This window comes from Cavia porcellus, unplaced genomic scaffold (genome assembly GCF_034190915.1).
Source record: "Cavia porcellus strain 051 isolate PalLab524CR breed Dunkin Hartley unplaced genomic scaffold, mCavPor4.1 scaffold_8, whole genome shotgun sequence".
Taxonomy (NCBI): Eukaryota; Metazoa; Chordata; class Mammalia; order Rodentia; family Caviidae; genus Cavia; species Cavia porcellus.
The window spans coordinates 38141853-38163950 of record NW_026947491.1 but is presented as its reverse complement, the minus strand read 5'-3'; the positions used below and the strand labels follow the sequence as shown (position 1 = coordinate 38163950).

The 22098-nt window shown below is 38.6% G+C and overlaps 1 long non-coding RNA gene and 1 pseudogene across 1 annotated transcript in view; one reads left to right on the top strand and one right to left on the bottom strand.

Moving 5' to 3' along the window:
- Nucleotides 1-22098, bottom strand: part of LOC134477286 (uncharacterized) — a 271829-nt gene that overhangs the window by 36758 nt on the left and 212973 nt on the right. The window lies entirely within an intron of this gene.
- Nucleotides 16257-21804, top strand: LOC100724782 (nibrin-like; annotated as a pseudogene).

Sequence of the window (22098 nt, the reverse complement as noted above, 5' to 3'; positions counted from 1 at the left end):
ACAAAAATTCTAAGTAAACTCAGGAAATGAAAGGTTGACATGGAAAAGACTAAACTGAGTTTATTCCAAAACCCTAAACTTCTTTTACCATTTGAAATGCAACCAATATACCACACTACATTAATAGAATAAAGGGTAAAAAATATGAGCCCAGTCTGGGAACCAGTACCATGCATTATGGTAACTATTGTTGATTTCATGTTTTAAAGCCCTGTATCTTGTACACTGGCTTTATTTGATTGGTTCTATTCTATTTTATCCTCTTTAAAATTAAAAAAGGATAAAAAAACATATTCAAGAGCATAAAGGTACTTAATAAAATGTTATGCCCTATTACAATAAAATTTTAGCAAAAAGGGCACAAAGGTACTTAATAAAATGTTGTACACTGTCACAATAAAATTTTAGCAAATTAGCACTAAGAAAATTTATGATAAAGAGTAGTACAAAACAATTATAGTACAAACCAAGTTTAATCATAAGAATTTTCAAATATTTGCTATATATATATATATATATACATATATACATATACATATATATATTTGACCAAGACCCCCTATTCAGAAATTTTGAAGAGTTCCAACAAAATGATACAAAATGAGATATAACTCAACTTTTTTAAAGTTAGCAAAAGACTCCAATAACATTCATAAAAAGAGACATATGCAGAGCCAATAAAAGTGAAAAAATATCCAGTTTAATTAGTCATCAATGAAACGCAAAATAAATTCACAGTGTTACCAGTACTCACCCACCAGAAAGAGGGCTAAAGAATATGGAGGAGGAACAGCAGGAGATGAAGAGATATGAGAAAGAGGGGAAAAGGAAGAAGGAGAAAAGGGAAAGGAAGAAAAGGGAGAGAGAAAGGGAAAAAGAAAAGAAGGGGCAGGAAGAAGAGAAAGGGAGTGTACTGCGGATACACTCAGCATCCCAGACTGTGTTAGTGCTGCCAGAGGGCATGCATATGCATTGCTACTGTTTTGGCAAACTGAACGCAGCATCTCCTACAACTAACTGTGTGTATATCATGTGATCCAGCAATCCCATTCATAAAGAATGTAGCAAACAAAAAAGTGCATATATATCATCAAAAACCCTTCCATGAGAACACATAAAATCCAAAATCTTAAGACAGCAAATATCCATCAACAGTGGAATGGATAAAAATATGTACCATATTTATAAAATAGAGTAGCAGAAACATAAACAGAATAAACAAAGTACAACTACTCACAAAGCCATGGTGAATCTTGCAAGCATATTGTTGGCATAAGAATCCAGACACAAAAGAATGAACTAATAGAATTCAAGAACCTTCAGTGACAGAGACTATCTTGAAGGAGTGAGTGTGAATTGGGAGAGTTAATTCCAGGGTCATGAGGGAGGTTCCAATTTTTTTATCTGGTTGTCGATTTCAGTTTACAAAGATTCAATAAACTGTATACTTAGAATCTGTGCTTTTTTCTATATGTATAACTAATAAATTCTACATTTATAAGTATCTATTTGTAAGTCAAAATGAAAATGAATGAAATGTTTTCCAATGAAAATAATTATTATTTTTTTTACAAATTCAAGAATTTTATTTTCTTGCATTTTCTCTTTAATATCATCATGCTTTTCCTGCCCTCCTTTTAGCCCTTTAATTGTTAAACAGGGTTATGGGAAACCTGTTGGCAGCCTCTTGTGCAGCTCCCCATGAAGCTGTCTTTCTATTGCTCATGGTCACTCTAGGTGAGTACATTTAACTGATATTGAAAGTATGTTTGCTTGATGTTAAGTCAGCAGCCAGACACTAGATGTCCTAGTCACAAAACAGAAACAGTGGTCCCTTGTTCTCTGTTACACCAAGTTGAATTATTTTTACCAGTTATGAACATTCAGCTTCTCTTGTGAAAGATAGCTTCCAATTAAAAAGTTTTCCTTCAGCATGCAATTTCAATTTCTTAAATTAGTTAATAAATGAGATTGATTTGACAACATGGAACAACCTCCTGCCACTGAGCAATACAATGGCGATTCTACTGATTTCAGACACTATTTAACACATAAATCAGGTATGTGTTCTAAATGAAGGCTGCAAGATGTCACTATGTACCTTATGAAAATAATTTCTCATATTTGAATGAAGAAAAGGGGTGGGAAATGTAAGTCATCTCTTGGCACAGGGGAGCTTAGGTACAACAATAACCATTGATCCAAAAATAACACATTCATATTTCAAACTGCAGCTTAGCCAATAAAAACCCGTTATCCATGACACTGAAATAATATTGTTGTTAGGGCTGGGATTCAAAAGGTCACACATGCCCTCACCAAAGCTTCATTGTCCTGAAGGTTTCTTGCCTGCAGATGGTCTTTGAGGTGCTGAATGGATCATGAGGGCTCTAAGAGTAATCCATTCATGAGTTCATTATGCATTGGGCTTATTGAGAGATGGGCCACAGGGAGACAGGTCACTGGAGGTGTGCCTTTGAACAATATGCTTTATTTCCAGCCCCATTAACTCTCACTCTGCTTCCTGACTGCAATGGGTGAGCACTTTTCCTCTGCCATGCCCTTCCACTGTGACACTTCTGCCTTAGAATCAACCAACCATGAACTGAACCCTCTGAAACTCCGTTAGATAAGTGTTTCCTTACTTACGTTGAGTATGACAAATATTTTCTTCCAACAATGGAAAGGTGCCTAATATAGTTGTTAATTCTGAATATTTCTGGTTTTTACAGCTTTATCTTTGGGATATTAATTGATTTTTTCTTATTTTTTGTATTAACTATGAGCCATATCAAGTATATAACTAACTTGTGCTTTTAAAAAATGTAAGAAATATTAAAATCAATTTGGGTTCTCATCAGTCATCGTCACCTCCCACCTGCAAAACACAATTTAGGTCCAGTATTCTCACCTGTGAACTGTTCCAAACATTAAAAAAGAATTAATAATTTTACACAAACTCAGAGAAGATAAAAGGAATGATGAGCATTTCTCAATTATTTTCTAAGGCCATGATAACCATGATACCAAAGACATCAAGCACACTGCAAGAAAAGAAAACTTACTCTCTTATAGACAAAGATGCAAAAATCCTAAACAAACATTACCAAATAGAATAAAAGGAAATTTTCATACTTGGGTAATTGATACAGAGTAACTAGACATTTATATATGAGAACAGTACAGAAGTACATCAGCTCACAAACTTAATTTGTCCCACAACTTTGGAAAAGAAGGCCACATTTGTGCTTGTGTGGGAAAGATGGTCATGGTCATGTTTGTCACCTGATATAGACTTCACTAGCAAAATTTTATCAAATACTTTTGTTTGCAAATGAATTCTCCCTACAAGGTCAACAATGAACCTACCTGTATTAGGGTTTTACTAGAGAAAACATATGTAACACAAAATATACAAATGTATAAGAAATGACAAAATTGGTTTACAATGACCAATCACAGAGTCGAATGAAGAAGTGTGCAGGAAGTGCTGGAGGGTAAGTATTCAATCCAAGATCTGGAGTTCACCCTAGTGTCTCGTGCAAGTCCACACCAGCAGGCCGATGGGTCTGCAACAGAAGGCTGAAAGCTCTACAATGGAAGGCTGAAGAGCCTATGCAGGAAAACTGAAGAGTCTACACTGGAAGCCAGGAGATGATGTCCAAACCAAAGCTGAAGACTGGAGCTTCTCCAAAGAATGGAATGCATTGGTCTTGCCTCCTTTCCTTTCATACTACCAGGTGATGGCCACCCTAATGTGGGTCTTCTATACCCTAGGATGTAGAATTGCTAAACCCATTTAGTTATGCTTCTAAATGTATCAAGTTGACACAATCAATCAATCACTACACTAACCATTGAATTTGATTCAGTATTGATCCAATTTAGCTTGCTACCAGAACTGTTGAAAGAATCAGGTTCATGAACCAAAGTATTATTGAACTGCTCCAGTTATTAATTGTTGACATGGATACATCAAGGCTGAAAACGTATTTTAATGTGTAAAATAGCATTTTCCTAGGGAAAGTAGTTTTTTTTTGTACCGGGAATTGAACTCGCAACCTCATGCTTGCCAGGCAGGCACTTATGCTGCGAGCTAAATCCCCGGCAATAGTATTTTTTTTTTTTTAATTTGACAAAACACTTTGAGAGCCCATGATTCTAGAAGATGGAGAAGTGAAACAACCCCACAAACGAAAGTAATTGCAGTGGATAATAAAGGAGAAACAAGATGGCATTACTTTAGCATCCTCAGAAGAAGAGATGAGACGATTAGACTAAAAAGAGAAATAAAGAAGTTGAGTCTAAAAAGAGAGAAGCTCAGCTGGTTGGCTTGTGTGACAAGGAGGTGACCAGGTACAAATTTTGACCATGGGTGTGTCCTTCAAAAGCAGAAGGACTATAGTGAATAGCCCATGTTAAGTGGCAGTACTATGGCATAAGCTCCCACTCTGTGACCCTCTAAGCTTTGAGTAAAGTTCTTCAAATTGCCTTGTGTTGGAGATGCACACTCTGTGAGGATCAGGCCAGGAGACTGCACCATAGATTTGGGCCAATATGGAGGAGGAAAAGAGACTGCAAAATAGCTACAGAAAGTGAGAAGTGAGTGAAAGGGCTTTCCGAGCAAAGAAAATTGGAGTGACTGCTGCCGTAACATTCAGGGATGTGCACAAAGCCTGGGTTAGGCATGACAGACAGACACTTCAGTTACTCAATTTTAATATCTAGAACAATAGGACTCTGTGGTGAGAACACTCTGTGGTGAGGAAATTACATCAATATTAATCAAGTTCTTTCCCTAAGCCCTTTACTTATATTAACTCATTTAATTCTTGCAAACAACTATTGAACTATTTAAAAAGATCACTTCCATTTATAGATGAGACACAACCAGGCTGGGAAACTTGTCCAAGATCACACAAGTTTTATGTGGCAGATTTGAGCCTAAGGGATTGAGCCTAAGGAAATGATTTACCAGTGTGCGTTCTTAACCCATCAAGCCATGCTGCTTCTTAAAAATGACGTCTTCTTTCTTTCCTTTGGATGATTCAGCTTTTACATTAACACAAATGAAGTAAAACAATGAAGCCTTTCTGTTGATATCACAAAATTCTGATTTATGTCTCAACTATAAAAGTCCTAGGTCAGAGGTCAGACCATTGTATTTTGCACAGACTGCCCTCCCTGGTCTTCCTGCTTCCAGTCCTAGCCCTTACAAATCTTTCTCACGCTGATTATGCTAGTAGTTACAGTGATTAGTTTCAAATGTAAATCACGTGGATCAGTATCTGACTTTCATTGGTGTTGTCTGACTATCTTAGACTTTGGAAAGCAGAGAACTCAGATGAAGTTATCAATCGCCCTATAGGCAGTCTCTTTCTTGGTGCTTATTTTGTGAACACAAGTGCTGAACGGAGAAGTCTGAAGGACATCTTGCTCTGAATTCTGATCCTTCCCCCACATTCCCTTAACCTTGTAACAATACCAATGTTCCTAATTAACTGGCCTGGTTCCTGTTTATAGAACACATCGTTCCAGACTAAGAAGCCATCAGCTCCAGAACAGGAGGGAACCTTACAGGAACATGAAACAGACCAGTGACATAGACTAAGACACATGACCGATCCCAACGTAGTTTCCAGCTTCCTCATTCTCTGCCACCTGCTCACTCTGTATAAACCCTTTACTCTGTAAGTGTTCTGACACTTAGAGCCAGAGGCCCCTCTTAGATCTTTACCTCAAATAAAGTTTATGTTTGCTGCAAATCTTTCTCTTTCTTTTTTTTTTCCTACAAGTGCTGCTTTCAGCTCTCTCTCCCAGAGAAGGGCAGCTGAACAGAGCTAAAGAAGGTCATACTGTTGCAGGCAGCTGAGTGAATCAGAAATATTATAGGCAGTGAGACAGGGCTAGGTCCTCAAAGGAGCCAGTGCATAAGCTCAGATACCTGGCAACTGTGGTGATAGAAGGGAGCCACATCTCTTGCTGTAGGCCAGGCCTGAAGACAAAATGCCAAACAAATGCACCCATATTCTGAGCATTAATATTCTAAATAGTTCCCTATCATCCTGAGGATGCCTGGAGTCACCATCCCATTCCCCTAGGGAAGAGTCACTGCTCCTTAAGAATGCCCACTTTTTATGTGACTCACTTCCCCATTTTTCTCTAATGTAATCAATTTTAGCTGAACTGTTGATCTTATTGGCTAACTGTAGTTAGGTCCCACCTTATGCCCATCTGCTTTGTGAGTTCCCAGTCTTCCCCTGCCTTGAACCCATCTTGCTCCATGATTTTCCTCTATAAAAGTCCCTAGAAAAGACAGAGTCCTTGGCAACCCGCTCAGGACCCCTTCTGTCTCTCTTCAGACAGAAGCCTTTTTCCTCTCTAATTTATTCTGCTCTTCACCTCCGTTGTTTCTAAAATTCATTCTTCGATTTTAGAGAGCAAGAACTTACAGACATAGTAGCTTGGGAGTTTCATTCCCCTATATCAATACTACTTTGCCAATCTGTGTTTCCTGGGCTCTGCTGAGGTCCTCTGTTCTGCCCTTCACTCACTTTATCATTTGTGATCTTCTCTGTATTCATTCACAGATGGTGTAAACCTCCACCATCCAAAGACCATAACTCACTCATTATTTCCTTTTCATAGTAGATAATATTGTTCACTATTTTACCCAGAACCTAGAGGTAGCCACCCCATAAGAAGCTACAGCTTCTCCCTCCTCCCTCACCCTCTCTGTTGCTTCTGCAGTCTATAGTTAAGTGGTAACAACAATATCTCCTTGTTACAGGCAGCTGAGTTAGACAAAAATGTTATAGGAAGTCAGATAAGGCTAGACCCTTGCAGGATCCAGTGCAGAAGACCAAATACCTTGCAACTGTGAGGGAGACAAACACCTCCACTGTGGGCCAGACCTCAAGACAAAAGACAAAACAGACTTCCTAAGGATAAACATCAGGAATTGATATTCTAAATAGGCACGGATCACCTTGAGGAAGCCTGAAGGAGCCACTAACCCAACCCCCTACAGGAAGAGCCCCCGTTCTGTATTCATGCCCACTTGCTATGTGACTTGTTTCCCCATTTAATCCTGACTTAATCAATTTTACCTGAGCAATTACACTCATAATTGTATTGGTTGATCGTAATTCTGTCCCACCTGATGCCCACCTTGTGAGTTCCCGTGTTTTTCCCACCTTGGACCCACCTCACCTGTTGATTTTGTTCTATTAAAAATCCCTAGAAAAAGCAGGGTCCTCCAGCAATGCACTAGGGGTTCTTTTTGTCTCTCTCTCAGACAGAAACTTTCTTTCTCTCAATAAATATATTCTGCTCTTAACCTCCACTGTTCCTAAAATTCATTCTTTGATTTTAGAGAACAGAAACTTACACCGGAGGTTGGGAGTTTCTTTCCCTTATGTCACCCTCAGTCCTCACTGCCCTTGATTCCTTGTCAAGTTTTCTTCAAATCAGCCACCAACTCTTTCCTAGTAACTCCGAAGTACTTCTCAGATTTAGTTTTGCCTTGTTATCCCTTATAACATTACATACAGTGGCCTTAACCCTTTTAGAACTTTTTTTGTAATAGCTCCTGGTAGCCTTGCAACCACTTTTCTCCCTGCCACATGCTAATTCACACATTCAGCTTTTTGATTATTTCAAATCCAATTTCTTCAAGTCAGCTGCCTTGATTGTCCTAGAACCATCCTTATGTATGAGCTAAAATGAAGGCTAAGTTCCTCCTTTTTTTTCCCCTCCAGTATATTATTATTGGTGGTTATACTGTCAGGCTTATGTCTTTTAAAGCAACTCCTTGATAGAATTTTTGGCGCGGCTAAAAAGATAAGAAATATGAAATAAAAGTGGCCTTTATTTTAAGAATGCGGAGAGAGACTCCATGACCTCTGGGGTCTGGCTTTCTCTCTGCCCGACACATGGTCTGGGGCATACATAGAGCTTAGGTTTGGGGTGGTGCCTAAGGGGCATTACTGATGCACAGGCAGCCCATTGGAATTCATTTCGAGCTACAGATAAATTGCCTAAGGGCGGGAAAGGTGACCCCAAGATAGAGCCCCTTGGTTCTGCCTTCCAGCCTCCCACCACTGCAGCTTCCCATCCAGGGCAAAATCCTTTCACTTCTGTTTTTCAATTCATTTGAATCAGGGGAAGACAAAGAGGGCAAGCATCTGGAGACTATATTTGCAGTGTCTGGGTGGGTTGATTATCTGTGTGGCTCTCAACCTTCTCCTTTAGGAGAAAGGAATTGAAAAGGCGAATGTTTCCTCGTGTTCTACTTGGCTTGTTTTCTGGAACTCAGGATGCAGCAGTGGTAGACTAGTCATGGTGCCTTGGGATCTCAGTCTAATTACTTATACAGCTGACATGCAGCCGACCTGGGGTGATTGAGAAAGAAAACACAGCATATAAAAGAAAGTTACCAAACCAATTATCTTCTTTTATTGGAACCATGTCTTATCCAAGTGAAGTTGTGTTTTGGCATTTAATGTATTCTGGCACCTTTGATGGGATAACTCAGCTCCTGAGCTGGTCCTTGCATGCCTGTGCAACCACCAGCTGCATCGGATGCGTGTGATCAGAGTCAACACCACATATTTTGGCGACTTGTCATGTCTCAAAGCAGGAGCTTCCTCTTTGGTGGACTGAGGCACGTATCTGCTTGTTCCAATTTACTTCTTCCCTCCTAAAAGGCTTAGCAACTAAGGAAAATTGACAGCTCATTTTTTTTAGGAACTTGAGAAAAGTGTCAGAGTTGACAAGAGTGAGCTTGCCTCCTTCACAAAGGTTGCCTCCCTGAACCTGCATTCAGTTTCAGTTAATTACCACACATATGTTAATTGTCATAGGTACAAAGGACTGGGCAGGGCAAGTCAAGAAGGAAAGGAGCATGACACAGTCCTGTTGCTGGCAGTCATATTACAGGGATATTACACAAGCACCCATAATACAGAGTACAGCGAAGGGTCCTGAAAGCTACACAAAGTCCCAGGAAAAGAGACAACATGCCTTGTGCCTGAGGCCCTCTGTGCACTAGTGCTGCCATCAGCAAAGCCCCACTCGTCACTGCTGGCAGACACCTCTCCTCAAGCCCTTTGGTATCTGGGGAAAAGGGGGATATTGTCACAGAGTTAGACTCAGGACTCCCTAAAATATTGTATGTGAATTTCCTCAACACAGTACCTTCGAAGTTGTAGGAACTCAAGAAATATTAGTTTCTTGTGCTTTGATGGTGTCTTTGAATGAGATGGGAGATGTACAGGGAAAAGCAGGACACAGAGATGGGCATTTTTTCGGGAGATGGATATTTAGCAGACACAGGGCTGGGGAGGGTAGAGGTGAATATTTTGCCCAGAAAGAGTAAATATTCCAGTTTCATTACAGGAAAACAAAAACGTAACTGGGAACAGTAGACTGCACCATTCTGAAACAGAGGCCGTACCTGGAGAGACAAGTGTGGAATGCATTAAGTCCAGACTGCAGCTCTGTTCTAGCACTCACTGTGCAGCCCAAAGCCTGCTGCTCTGTGGCTCCGTCCCTGCATTTAACCAACAGCCTTCCTAAGAGTGCCTTTGCCATAGGCCTGTTCTGCAGATTAAAAAGGCTAAAATTTGGAAAGCAACTAGAACAGTGTTTGACATATAGTAAATGCTCCATAAATGCTAATTGGCTTTTACTAGCAGACTGAGCTATCTATCAAGAAGTTTCAAGCCAGGAGAGCATACCGTTCAGAGGAAATCAAGTCCGCTTTCACAGGTTGAACAAAATTTGAAAGCCAAACTCCAAAACTTTTTGAGCTCTGATATACCACAGGTGGACATTTCTATACCATGCACAATATTATTAAAAATATTGCACAAAATTGCCTTCTGTTGATGTGTATATTGCATATATACACAAATTTTGTGTTTAGATGTCCATTCTATCACCAAAATATACCATTAATATATATGCAAATATTTCAAAATCCAGAAGTGTCCCAAGCATTTCAGATCATGGAATTCAAGCTATACTAAGAAAAACAGGCCTTTAGGATGAAGAATGGCCCTACTTATTTCCCCGGTTGACTAGTATGACAGCTTCTTAGCAAGAGATGAACAGTGTGAACTATTCCCTTAGACTTCCTACTCTTTGGATGAGGCTCTCCAGTTCGACATAAGTAAGTTCCACTGCGATCAGCCATCCTGCAACTTCCTGCCAACAGCAGGTATCAATTTATTGTGCTTTTGGAAATTGGAGGTACAATCTGCCATGTTGGGCAGGAGCACGATTCAGTGGCCGAAAACTACTTTTAGTAACTACGCTTCAAGTTTTCGAGTACTGTGTATTTCAACTTCACAAAGCAACTGCGAGCCCTTTGGGCTCAGGGACTAGAGAAGGCTCTCCCAAGCCTCAGCCCCAACCTTAGCCTTGCTTTATTGCAGCTCTGCACCCCGTTAGTGGGAGAACCCTCTCAAAGAGGGAGCTTCCCCGGAGGCTGGGCAGAGCCTAAGGTGTTCTCTCCAGACCTCATCTTCAGCCAGCAGGTATATCTGTGGTGCCCTTCAGGTTACAAACATGTAGCGTTTCCTGAATAAGAGACACGTGGTTGGAATGAATATTTTTGTTCCCTAGAAACCTATTAGGAGAGAAATTTGACTCACGTGGTTTGAAGAAGAGCAAATAGATTTAATGTTAAAATCTAGAGTTAATTCCTCAACAAAGGGAAGAAATTAGAGAAGAAAATTCTTTGTGTGTGTGTGTGTGTGTATAAGTGTGTGTGTAATATCACTGGGCTTAGAGGGATGAGGGCAAATTCCACAAGATTTACTGGAGATCATTAATCTAAGGACTTGAAAAAAGAGACTTGGAGACCACAGACTGTTCAAAATCCTTGAGACTTAACAAGGGGTGATCATCCCTGAACTATGTTGCCCAAGACCCAGTGAATTTACATTGCAAGGAAGGGAGCTTGGACTCCTAGTTCTGAATCCTCTCATGGAACTGAAAGGGATTTACTGGTGGGGTAAACTTTTTTGGATTCAGGTGCTGATTTGCTTGAATTTAATAGTTTGTGGATTGAGGGAGTGCTAAGAAATGATCCCAGCCCAGAATTTCAGTCTTTAAGGAATTCACACACACACACACACACACACACACACACACACAGAGAGACAACTTCAATAAGAAATCACTAACCCAAAAGTCACTCTTCCCTTTGCAAGGTGCATTCAGTTGCATCCCTTACCCATAGAAATAAGGGATTTTGCTCCCAGGCTCTCTGTTAAGCCACAGAACACTCCTGGGTCATTCCTCAGCCTGCACACTGGAGAACTACAATTCTAATCCTGAGAGGAGAGTGTCTCGGCTGTGCTCCTTTTCCATCATCCAACATGGGAAGGGAACGTGCAAAGCAAGAGCCAGTGAAGGCTGCAGCAGCACTTGGAGACTCATATCAACTGTGAGTCTTCTACTCCAGATGTTCAAGATGCCCAAGGGTGCCAAGTCACACCCTCTGCAAAATAATGGTACTTTGACTTTTCCTTTCCTATATGTATCACATCCCCTTCCTCCTTTTGCCTTATTTCCCAGGTTAATGTTTCAAATACCATAGTGAACCAGAGTAGTGATAGTGAACATTCTTGTCTTGTTCCTGATTTTAGAGGAACAAGAGGAAAAGCTTTTTGTTTCTCCCATTTAATATGATGTTGGCAGTAACTTTGTCATAAATGATTTTGATCAAATTGACTTTACATTGCTGGTGGCTGATTTCCACTGTGGAAATCAGTTTGGAGATTCCTCAAATTAGAAATTTCATTTGACTTACCTATTCTCCATCTAGGTATCTTCTTAAAGAATTAAAGACATCAGATTACAGTGATGCATGCATGCCCAGGTTTATAGCAGCACGATTCATAATTACTAAATCTTGGGCATGGCCTATATTTTTCTTAACAGTTTGAATGGATAAAGGAACTGTGCTGTTTACACATAATGGAGTACTATGAAAAAGAAGGATAAATTCAAGTGATCCATAGTCATATTGATGCACCTTGAGACCATAATGGTAAGTGAAATAAATCAAACACACAAGCTTAAGTATCATGTAGTTTCTCTACATGGTATGACAAACCCAAAGTATAAATAAACTAAAGAGCAAAATAAAAGGTACATAATAGGAATAAGGAAATAGAACTCCTATGAAAGAGAAAGTGACCAAGAGATGAAAGACCAGGGAGGGAGAAGAAGGAGATGAAAAAAGAATTAAAATGTATTATACACATGTATCAGCACTCCATGATGAATGTGATCATTGTGTACTACAAACATGTACTAACAAAAATTAAAAAGAGCGGTTGAAATGCTTCTTGTGATCAATAAATATTTGGTTAATTAATAAAAATCACATTCTCTGAAAATAGTTAAAAATACTTTGCAGTGCTTAGTGTAGAGGGATTGGGCTCAAGTTAATAAAAGGAAATGAAAACACAAAGTTGATCAGGAGTGGATACAGTGGCACGTGTTAAAGTAGTGAGTCACCCAGCACTGGAGGTACTGAAGTAGAAACTGAAGACCATCTGTCAGTTTTTACATAGGCAGGTGGTTGAAGTAAAGAGAAGAGGCTGATTATTGATTAACGCTCACCAAGGTTGTTTTTTTCTCTTTCAATGGCCCAAACTCTTACATTACTTTAATTTATCTTCATAGAACACCCTGGAATTATAGAGTGTTGCTTTATTTTTAGATTCTTCAAAGGACCTTGGGGACCCCACAGTTTAGCCTCAACTTGTTTTGTAAATAGAGTCCAGGATGTGATTACTAGACGTTTTCAAGGTCACATGGTGGGCAAGTGACAGAAGTATGACTCCATGACCTTGCAGACTATGCTGGTCTCCTATTGTTCTTCTCTCCACTACTCTTTATCCTACATGCATGTCAAGTTGATTTTCCTAAAGCATGGCTCTGATTTTACCATTGGTACATTTACAAAAATGCAGAAACTCTCTGTGCTCTTTCAAACTATACTTACAACATTCTTTATTACAACAGTTGAGACTCTATCTTCTTGATTTTAATCTTCAATTATAATCTCTCAACGCTAGCTCTTTGTATATGATAAGATGGCTTTAAAGTCAGTATGTATAAATATAATTGGTTTGAGAATAATTTTGTTTCTGAGTCCTTCTTGCCACATTCCTTCCTTTTAAGGTTTGTTCATCAACTATTTGTTGACCAGCACATGATAAACCTCAGAATTACCTAAAATGTTTGGCTTTTCAAGAAAATTAGTTCAACATGTCATGGAATGAGCATGTTTTAACCAAATATACACTAAGGGATCTTACCATCAAACACTATAAAGGTGGGAAGAAATAAACCTAGTCATAGCACATTCCCAAGAATCTCATAATAATTTTTCCTTTCTTCATGGAAATAAATCAGAGTTTTTAACATGTGTCTTTCAGATACTTTCTTCTCAGAAATCATTCTGCATTTATGTGAAAACATGTGTCTTCCAAGATCAACACCAACTTCAGCAGTTAAGAGAGGAAGGGTCAGGCTCCCTGAATACATTTAACAGACTCCATCAGAAACACCAGGAATATCTGTAACTCTGGATGTTAAAAGGTGCAATAAAACACAGTGTACAAAGTCACAAATTAATACAAATTCATTGTTACAGTAACTTTGAGCCTTAATCACTTTTAAAAGCCATCATTTCTTTTAATGATTGGCAATCTATGTTTTTCATTTTTCATATCAAATAAACTAAGATGCTTCTATTTTGAGCATGAAAAAAAGCAATGACTTGTGATGGATCTATTGTCCAGCATATCAATTGGTCTTTGTTGTCTAACAAACTACTACCCAATTTAGTGATTTAAGACATCTACTGAGTTGTTAAAAGGATGGTGAACTTAACACCAAAAACAAAATTCACAAGACTGAATTTATTGCTAACATAGTGATGGATAACAATACTTCTCAGTCACAGTCTCTATGAAGGAGAGCAGAATGCTAATCTTACTGAAGGTGTGAGGGATCATGCAGTTCAAAGATTGATGGATTCCTAGGGTTGTAAGTGAACTGAGTCATGGATACCTAGGTGAGACTTTGCTGATTTGTTGGCATACACAGATGTATATTTACTCAGGTGAAATAATTCCTCACTGAGAAGACTTATAGAAATGAAGGTCTAATTCTAATCAGTGAAGACTGAAAAAGCACGTTCAATAATGTAAGTCATAGTTGATCTATTAAATGGGTTTACAATTGTTATCATAGTAATTGCTGCCATTACTACAGAAAAATTTGCTTTTTACTAACAACATATGAAGTAGATAACTTCAAAAATGGCTCTCTGTGGTCCCTGCCTCCTGTTGTCATGTCCTGCCCTTGTATAACTTCCTCTCTTAAAATACAGGCTGGATTGAATGATTCACATCTAATGTATAAATTTCATTAAAATTATGAGATATCATTTCCAACTTTAGGTTATAAAAAGAATGTGGCTTTTGGCTTGGAGAATTCTTTCCACGTGCTTTATAATTAAATCACTCAGACAGAAGCAAGCCGCCCTGTTGTAAGCTGCTTCCAGACAGGCCAGTGTGGCAGGTAAGTGAAATCTCCAGCCAATAGCAAGTAAGGACTTATGTTTGTCTAGTGCACCTGTACATGCAATGTATCCGTCCTCAGTCAAGTTTTGAGACATCTTTATCTTCAGCCTACACATTGATCTCAGCCTTGAGACTTTGAGCCAGAGGCAATGAGATAATAATGTGCTTAGATTCCCATGTACCATACATAGGAGATAATGTTTGTTGTTTGAAGCTGTTGAGACATGATTTGTTATGCAGCAATAAATAAGCAACACAGTGTGGGCAGTTTTAAAAATAACCATGATTTATCTTATGATTCTACAAGTTGATTGTGTGTTTGTTTCAGCCAGAGCAAGTTTATCAGATTTTTTCCCTGGGTTTTCTTGTGCATCTGTGGTAGTCTGGTGCATCTGATGGTGAGTGCATATGTCATGGAATGGTCTTATGGATGTCTGACGACCGGTAGGCTGTCAGCCCTGACCTTTCAGTCATCTTCCACCTTCCATCCTCCAGGAGCTTAGCTTATGTTATTCACTTGTTGATCTGTCTTTAAGTTCCAAAACTAACAAGAAACCAAGCCCCAAAATGCAAGTATTTTTTAAGCCAGTAAGATTTGGTAATGTCCTCCTGACCAAAATAAGTCATATGACAAACCCATATACCAAGAGTAAGGACATAAACTAGCCCTTGGAATGTCACATTATAAGGGTACAGATGCAAAGACTGGAAGAATTTGTAGTCATTTAAATAATAACTATACAGTGTTTCTGCCCTGAGAGTGGCACCTGGGAGCTGGCTGTGCGGGTCCGGTGTCTTCCCAGGGTGGCCTGAGGATTTGAACTTGGCTGTGATTGGGCTGGGATGGGCTCACCCTCTTCCAGGTGGGAACCAGCCCTGTCTTAGAAGGCCTGCAGCACCTCCCCGCTGCCCCCCTCCACTCCATCCTGAGTGGTTAAGCAAACACCGGGCTGTCTTGACCCAGATCTGGGGGTAGGCAGTGGTGGTTTCCATGTGGCTGTCACAGAGATGCTGGCTTTCAGTTTTGTTTCAGACCCTTTCCAAGGCATCAGCACAACAGGAAAGGATGACGCTCTCCTTTTTTGCACATCTAGCAGCAGAAGATGTTTGTCACACATTGAAATGGTTCCCTCTTGTATGAGTTAGTAGAAAGCTAAACAGATACCCATGACTGGGCCATGTCCTCAGCATGTTTACATTATGATTGGGCAAAAAAAAAGAGTGAAAAAAGGGCCAAACGCAAGAATAAAGGCATCTCTATGGCTCACCCAGTTGGTGAGCAAGTAAGATTGAGTTCAAGACATAACCCGAGTTTTGCTTTTGGCTTTCCTGTAATTGAAGTTAAAAAAAAAAATTCCAGACAAATTAAGTTTATTTGAGGAAAGGAGGAATCATGAGTCTTGAGTCAGCCTGAACCAGTAGCTGTTCAGAGAGCTCCCATCCAGCATTTTGGCCAGAACCATGTAGACTATTGATTGGTGTTGCATATGTTGTTGAAGGAAAAACTGTGTCATTCTAATTGACAACAATCAGTCCATCAGTTGAAACCATGCTGTGTTAACAGCTAGCATTTCTATAACTAACTTGCAAACAGACAAAATTCCTACTTTGACAATGAAAGGTAATTCTAAGGCTTGTACTTTTGTTAATGAGGAAAAAATGCAGAATGGCCTTACTTGAACTTTGAAGACAGGGGATAGAGTTACTTTTAGAGTGTTTAAAAGTAAATCCAGAGTAGAATACAAGCCTTTGGTTGCATGCTCCTCTTGTTTAGATGTTTCTGGGAAAACTGCTTTAAATCAAGCTATATTACAGCATAAAGGACTTACAGTAAACAACTGGACAGAAGAATGTGCTCATCTTGTTATGGTACCAGTTAAAGTTACCATCAAACAATGTGTGCACATTTGTGGATGTCCAGGTGTAAAGTCAGAATACTTTACTGAATTTGTTAAAGCAATTCAGTCTGAACAAAAGCTGGCACAAATTGAAAGTTTTTACTTACCTGTTGATGAACCAGCTATTGGTGGTAAAACTATTGACTTGTCAGGACAACAGGAAAGAAAACAAATCTTCAAAGGAAAAACATTTATATATTGTAATGCCAAACAGCAAAACAAATTAATTTCAGCAGTTGTTTTTGGAGGTAGAGAAGCTAACAGAAGAAGAAACAGAAGAAAATGAAGAAGAAGTTTTTTTTTTTTTCCAGCTCCTGGAATGTGTATTGTTGATACAGGAATAACAAATACACAGATCTTAACTCCCAACTCCCAGAAAAAATGGATTCACTCAATTATGGATATAGTACAGGGGCAGGATCTTAGACAGAAATTGGAATGGTAGTTATTTTCATGACTATAGAGAATTACTGTGATCCCCAGGGCCAGCTCCACACAGGACTAAAGACAACAACTCCAGGGCCATGCCTTTCACAAGGGTGATCAGTCAGTGCAAAACTAATGCCAAGTGCTCCTGGGACCACTACAACATATGTAGCTGACACTGAATCGGACCAGGCAGATACATGTATGTATTCCAGTGAAAAGTCAAAAGAAGTAAAAATCTCCAAAATGGAACAAATTGGAACATTTTCACAAGATATATCCAATATAAAAGAATTCCCAAACCAAGCTCCAGGAATGAAATAGAATCAAATTCTCTAGTTAGGGCAAAAATCCAGAACTATTGGCTTTCACCAACTAAATTTCCAAGTGTAAATAAAAGTAGAGGTCGAGCTTCTCAACAACAGACAAATACCATCAGAAACTACTTTCAGTCATCTCTCCCAAAAAAGAGAAAGGGATGAAAAAAAAATCAAGAAATGTCTTCATCCAAATCAGTAAGAATAGAAATGTCTTGTTCTCTTTCAGAGCAAACACAACCTACTATAAATTCACAATGGAAAAACAAAGAGCACAATCTATCTCACAATGAACCTAGAAACACAAAATTAGAAAACTTATGTTCAGTTGATGTAGAGTTAAAATCCAGTGTGAAAAACCCTACCAGTAAATCTGTTTCTGCATAAAATTTGAGATCAAAGAAAAGAAATTGATGTGGCCATAGAAGATAAACGATTAGGGCAGTTATTTGAGAATATAAGATCAGAGTTAGAAATTGAAGTGAAAGTTGAAAAACAAGAGGAAGACACCAGTATAAAAAAATCAAAAGTGGATATAGAAACAAAAAAATTTTTGAGAATGGGATGGAGAAAAGATGGCAGATAGATAACAGCAGGCTACAGAGGCTCCCTGAGATAGTAAACTTATATTCCAAAAATAATACATTGCAGGGAGTCCTGAACAGAGGGAGATAGACCCTCCCAACCCAGGAACAAACTAAGCTGAGAAAAACCAAGTAAATATACAGTCTCGGTGCTACTATTGGAACAGCTAAAGTCTCAGTGCTCCTGCTGCAGTGCTTGAATTCGCGCAGCCGAGACTTACCCAAAAGCCCGCTGCTTCAACTAACTGGAGACGCACTTGCACTGAGGCCTGGAGTCTGCGAACGGAATGGAGAGCTGAGCTGGTGGAGAACCTGCATTGATCTGCGGTGAGTGACGAGAATAAAACCCTTCCATAGAAAAAGGGGCTCCAATAGATGACATTCTGGGACCAGGCAGACTGGTGAGAACAAGGAGCAGCAGTGACTTCAGTCAGCTCCTCCCTTCTCAAGCGAGATTGGTGGGGAGCGCTTGACCTGGGTCATGCCCTGGACTGAGACCCAATAGGCTAGCCCAAACCAAGTCCCTATGCCTGGTAGCACACCCTAATGCAGTGAAGCCCTCAGAAGGTTGACACATGGAGGGGAGGGCCCAGCATAGGTTTCCCTGGTCTGTACCTCCATAGTACACTGCAGTGGGAAGGAGCACCTACTCAGTATGTTTCAGACGAACTGTAACCAACAAAGCAAAAAACTGGGGCCTCCTATATATACCTGTATGGAAAAAACCAAAATATGAGAAGAGGAATCAACAAGAAAAAGCCCTAGTCCCAAACCCTCAGAACATTGATACAGGAAAGGTAAATGCAAAAAGGACTGAGGATGGCAAATATGCAATATCAGACATGGCACCAGTGGACATAAAGCGATATCTTTGGGTCCTCATAGATGAGTTCCAAAGTAAAATATTTAACCAAGTAAAGCAAGATATAAATAGAATAATAAAAGAAATGCTAAGCACCTCTCAAGGAAAAAACAAATGGAAGAATGGAGGCACACAAAAAAAGAGGAGAATTGTTTGACGAAGGGAATAGAGAAAACATAGAATACATGAAGCAGGTTCAAAGAGATTACCAGGAAAGTAAAACCTCCATTAAAATCTGGCATAACTGCTTGAAAGAAACTAAGGATAGATTATCCAAACTGGAAGACAGGTTTGCAATGTATCATCATGAAAGGAAAAATTTCTTAAAAATAACAAGGAAACAAGCAAGAACAATGCAAAGGGTAGAAGATGAAAAGAGGATCTATAACTTAAGAATAAAGAATGTGAATGAAGAAGCAGGAGTACAAACAAACGAACTACAAATGCTATTCACAGAAATAATTAAGGAAAACGTCCCAAACATAGCAAAAGGAAAAGATATTCAGATATACAAGGCATACAGAACTCCAGCCACCTACAACCAAAACAGAACTACACCCAGGCATATTATATTCAAGATCCCAGAAATCCAATTTAAAAACAGAATACTAAAAGCTGTCAGAGACAAGAAACAGATTACTTACAAGGGAAAGCCCATCAGAATTATGGCAGACTTCTCGGCACAACCCATCAAATCAAGAGAGTGTGGAGCGAAGTATTCCAAGCCCTGAAAGAAAATAACCTCCAGCCCAGATTGATGTATCCTGAAAAATTGTCCCTAGAAATTAATGGAGAAATAAGATGATTTCAAGATAAAGAGGACCTGGGGAATTTGCAACCACCAATCCAAATCTATGGAGAATACTGAAGGACATTCTAAAGGAGAGAAAAGCACCACGATTTCAGAAACAATGGCAGAGAGGCCCCAATGAATGGAGCAAAAAGCAAAATGAAGAAGACAAACAGGCAACTAATGACAGAAAAAGAACACAACAGAGGCAGAGAGATTGGATATAATTTCTAATATAGATGGCCTAGATACACTAAATTAAGGGGAAAAAGAGAGAATTGCAGGCAGAGTGGATCAGGAGGTAAGGTTGACCAAGATGCTCTTTATAGGAAATATAATTAACCTGAAGAAGGGTATATTGACTGAAAATCAAATACGAGAAAACAGAACTCTATGTGAGAGGGAACCAGAGAGTAATAGGGGCAACTGGACCAGTATAGGTTGGAAAGACAGGCTTTACTAGGTAAAGAAATACAACTAGAGATCAAGTCCAGGAGTGAGAAAGTTCAGAAACACTTAGGTAAATAGCAGGTTGCCAACCCCAATATAAAACCAAGGGTGTTGGTGAGACCCAAAAATGCACAGTATACCCTGGGGTAGTGAAAGGGGAGGAATAGTTTTTAAAAAGACAGCAGAAGATATTGCTAATAGTGTATCAGGAATTAAAACCCTTATTACTTGCACCACTCTGCTTAGATAGAACTTATCCCATCCCAGTTTGTATACATGCACTAGATCTGAGGGCACAGACAGCTATCCCCAAAATATCAGGATATAGCACAGTAATCATCTTTAATTTCCTATTAACTCAATCTAGAGCCCTGTATAACTTATACTGTTATATCATGACTGATCTTAGTTAAATGACTTGTTGGATTGCTGTTTGATGTTGACAGACTTTATTCAAAACTGTTAAGGTTGATAGTATCAAATCAGAGAGTATAGACAACTATACAGAAAATGATCCCCATTCTGGTTTGATTACTACCTGTTTTTGTAATTCTACATTATCTACAAAGTTGTATTTCTATTAATACTGTTATGTACTGATATATTTAATTATACTATATCTGATGATATAGTCAATTCTATAGATAACAAGAGACAACACAGTAACCATGGTAGAACTCCTTGTACAGCAGTTTTATATATCTTTTTAGTTTTATGTGTATTTAGGAATATGTTTTGTTCTGTCCTGTTTGTTCTGTTTCTCCCTCTAATATAGAAAGGATAGGAATACATATTAAGACTCATGCTTGTGTAAAACCTATAAACAGTTTATGAGAACTGATCTTATGACACATGATGAAATTACAAATACTTTGAAGGAAAAAAAAGGCACTACAGTACCCAATGCTGATTCCAGAGTGTCATGATGTGAAATCGAGAAATACTATTATTCTTTGTTCAGAGTGATTTTAGTCTGATTTGGTCTGCTCATCTCAACATAAATGAAGATATGGATAAATTTCTGTATGTTTAAGTGTATAGGATTAATAACCATATTACTAAGTTTTTATTAGATAGTTCAACAGAACTATTTGCAGTCTCCTTGTTTGAATTCCCATTTATATGTTCCACTTTTGTATCTTAAACAATTATTTGGCTGGTGATTTAGCTCAGCGGCATAAGTGCCTGTCTTGTAAGCAGTCAGTCATGAGTTCGATCCCTGGTACCGATAAAAAGGAAAAAGACCAAAAAAAAAACAAAAAACAAAAAAAAACCACAATTATTTGCAAGAGGACAATATGTAAACATCAACTAGTGATTTATTACTGTTTATTTTTTTCTTTGAAAGTATGTACTATTTCTACCCATTTTCTATTTTGTTTTGTCTTTCTTTAAATAAAATTTTAAAAAATTTGGAGGATAAAATAATGCTAAAAAGTGACAAAATATCTCAAGAAATTGAAGTTGGGAAGAAATGTGAGCTCAACAAAGAATCAAAGTGGTCAGCGAAAGAAATACCTAACAATGATGAACTTCAGGTCAGCAGTGAGATTCTTCCAACAAAGGTGTTAACAATTGGATTTAGATCACTGGTGGTTAATAACTCCACTTACAGAAATCTATGTGGAGTAAGTAATGATTATGGTCATCAACTAAAGAATTTCAAGAAATTCAAAAAGGTTGGATTTTCTGGATCAGGTAAATTCCCGCACATCATTGGAGGATTAGATCTCATAGCTTTTCAGAATGCAGAATTAGAAGGCTGGTTGAGACAGGAAATTGAGTTACGAAGACAACATGCAAAGGAAGAGTCGCTTTCCAATGATCTTTTTAGATATGATCCTAATGTAAAAAGGAGAAGATAACTGAAAAGTTTAAAAGGAAATTATAAAAACCAACTTCACAGGAAACACTTCAGGCTGAGATACATAAACATGGTGTTTTTATGGCCTACATTTGTTAAATAAAATGCACAAAATTCTGGAAAAAAATAAATAATAACTATGCAGGAAATGTAACAATCAAAAATGGTTTTTCCTTTCTCCTTATTTTCCAAGGAAGAAAACAGATGAGTGGCTCCAGCACTATCAATAAGCACTTACAAATAAACTGTGAAGAGTTCTTGGAAGAAAAAGTTAAGCAATTATAAGATTGCTATT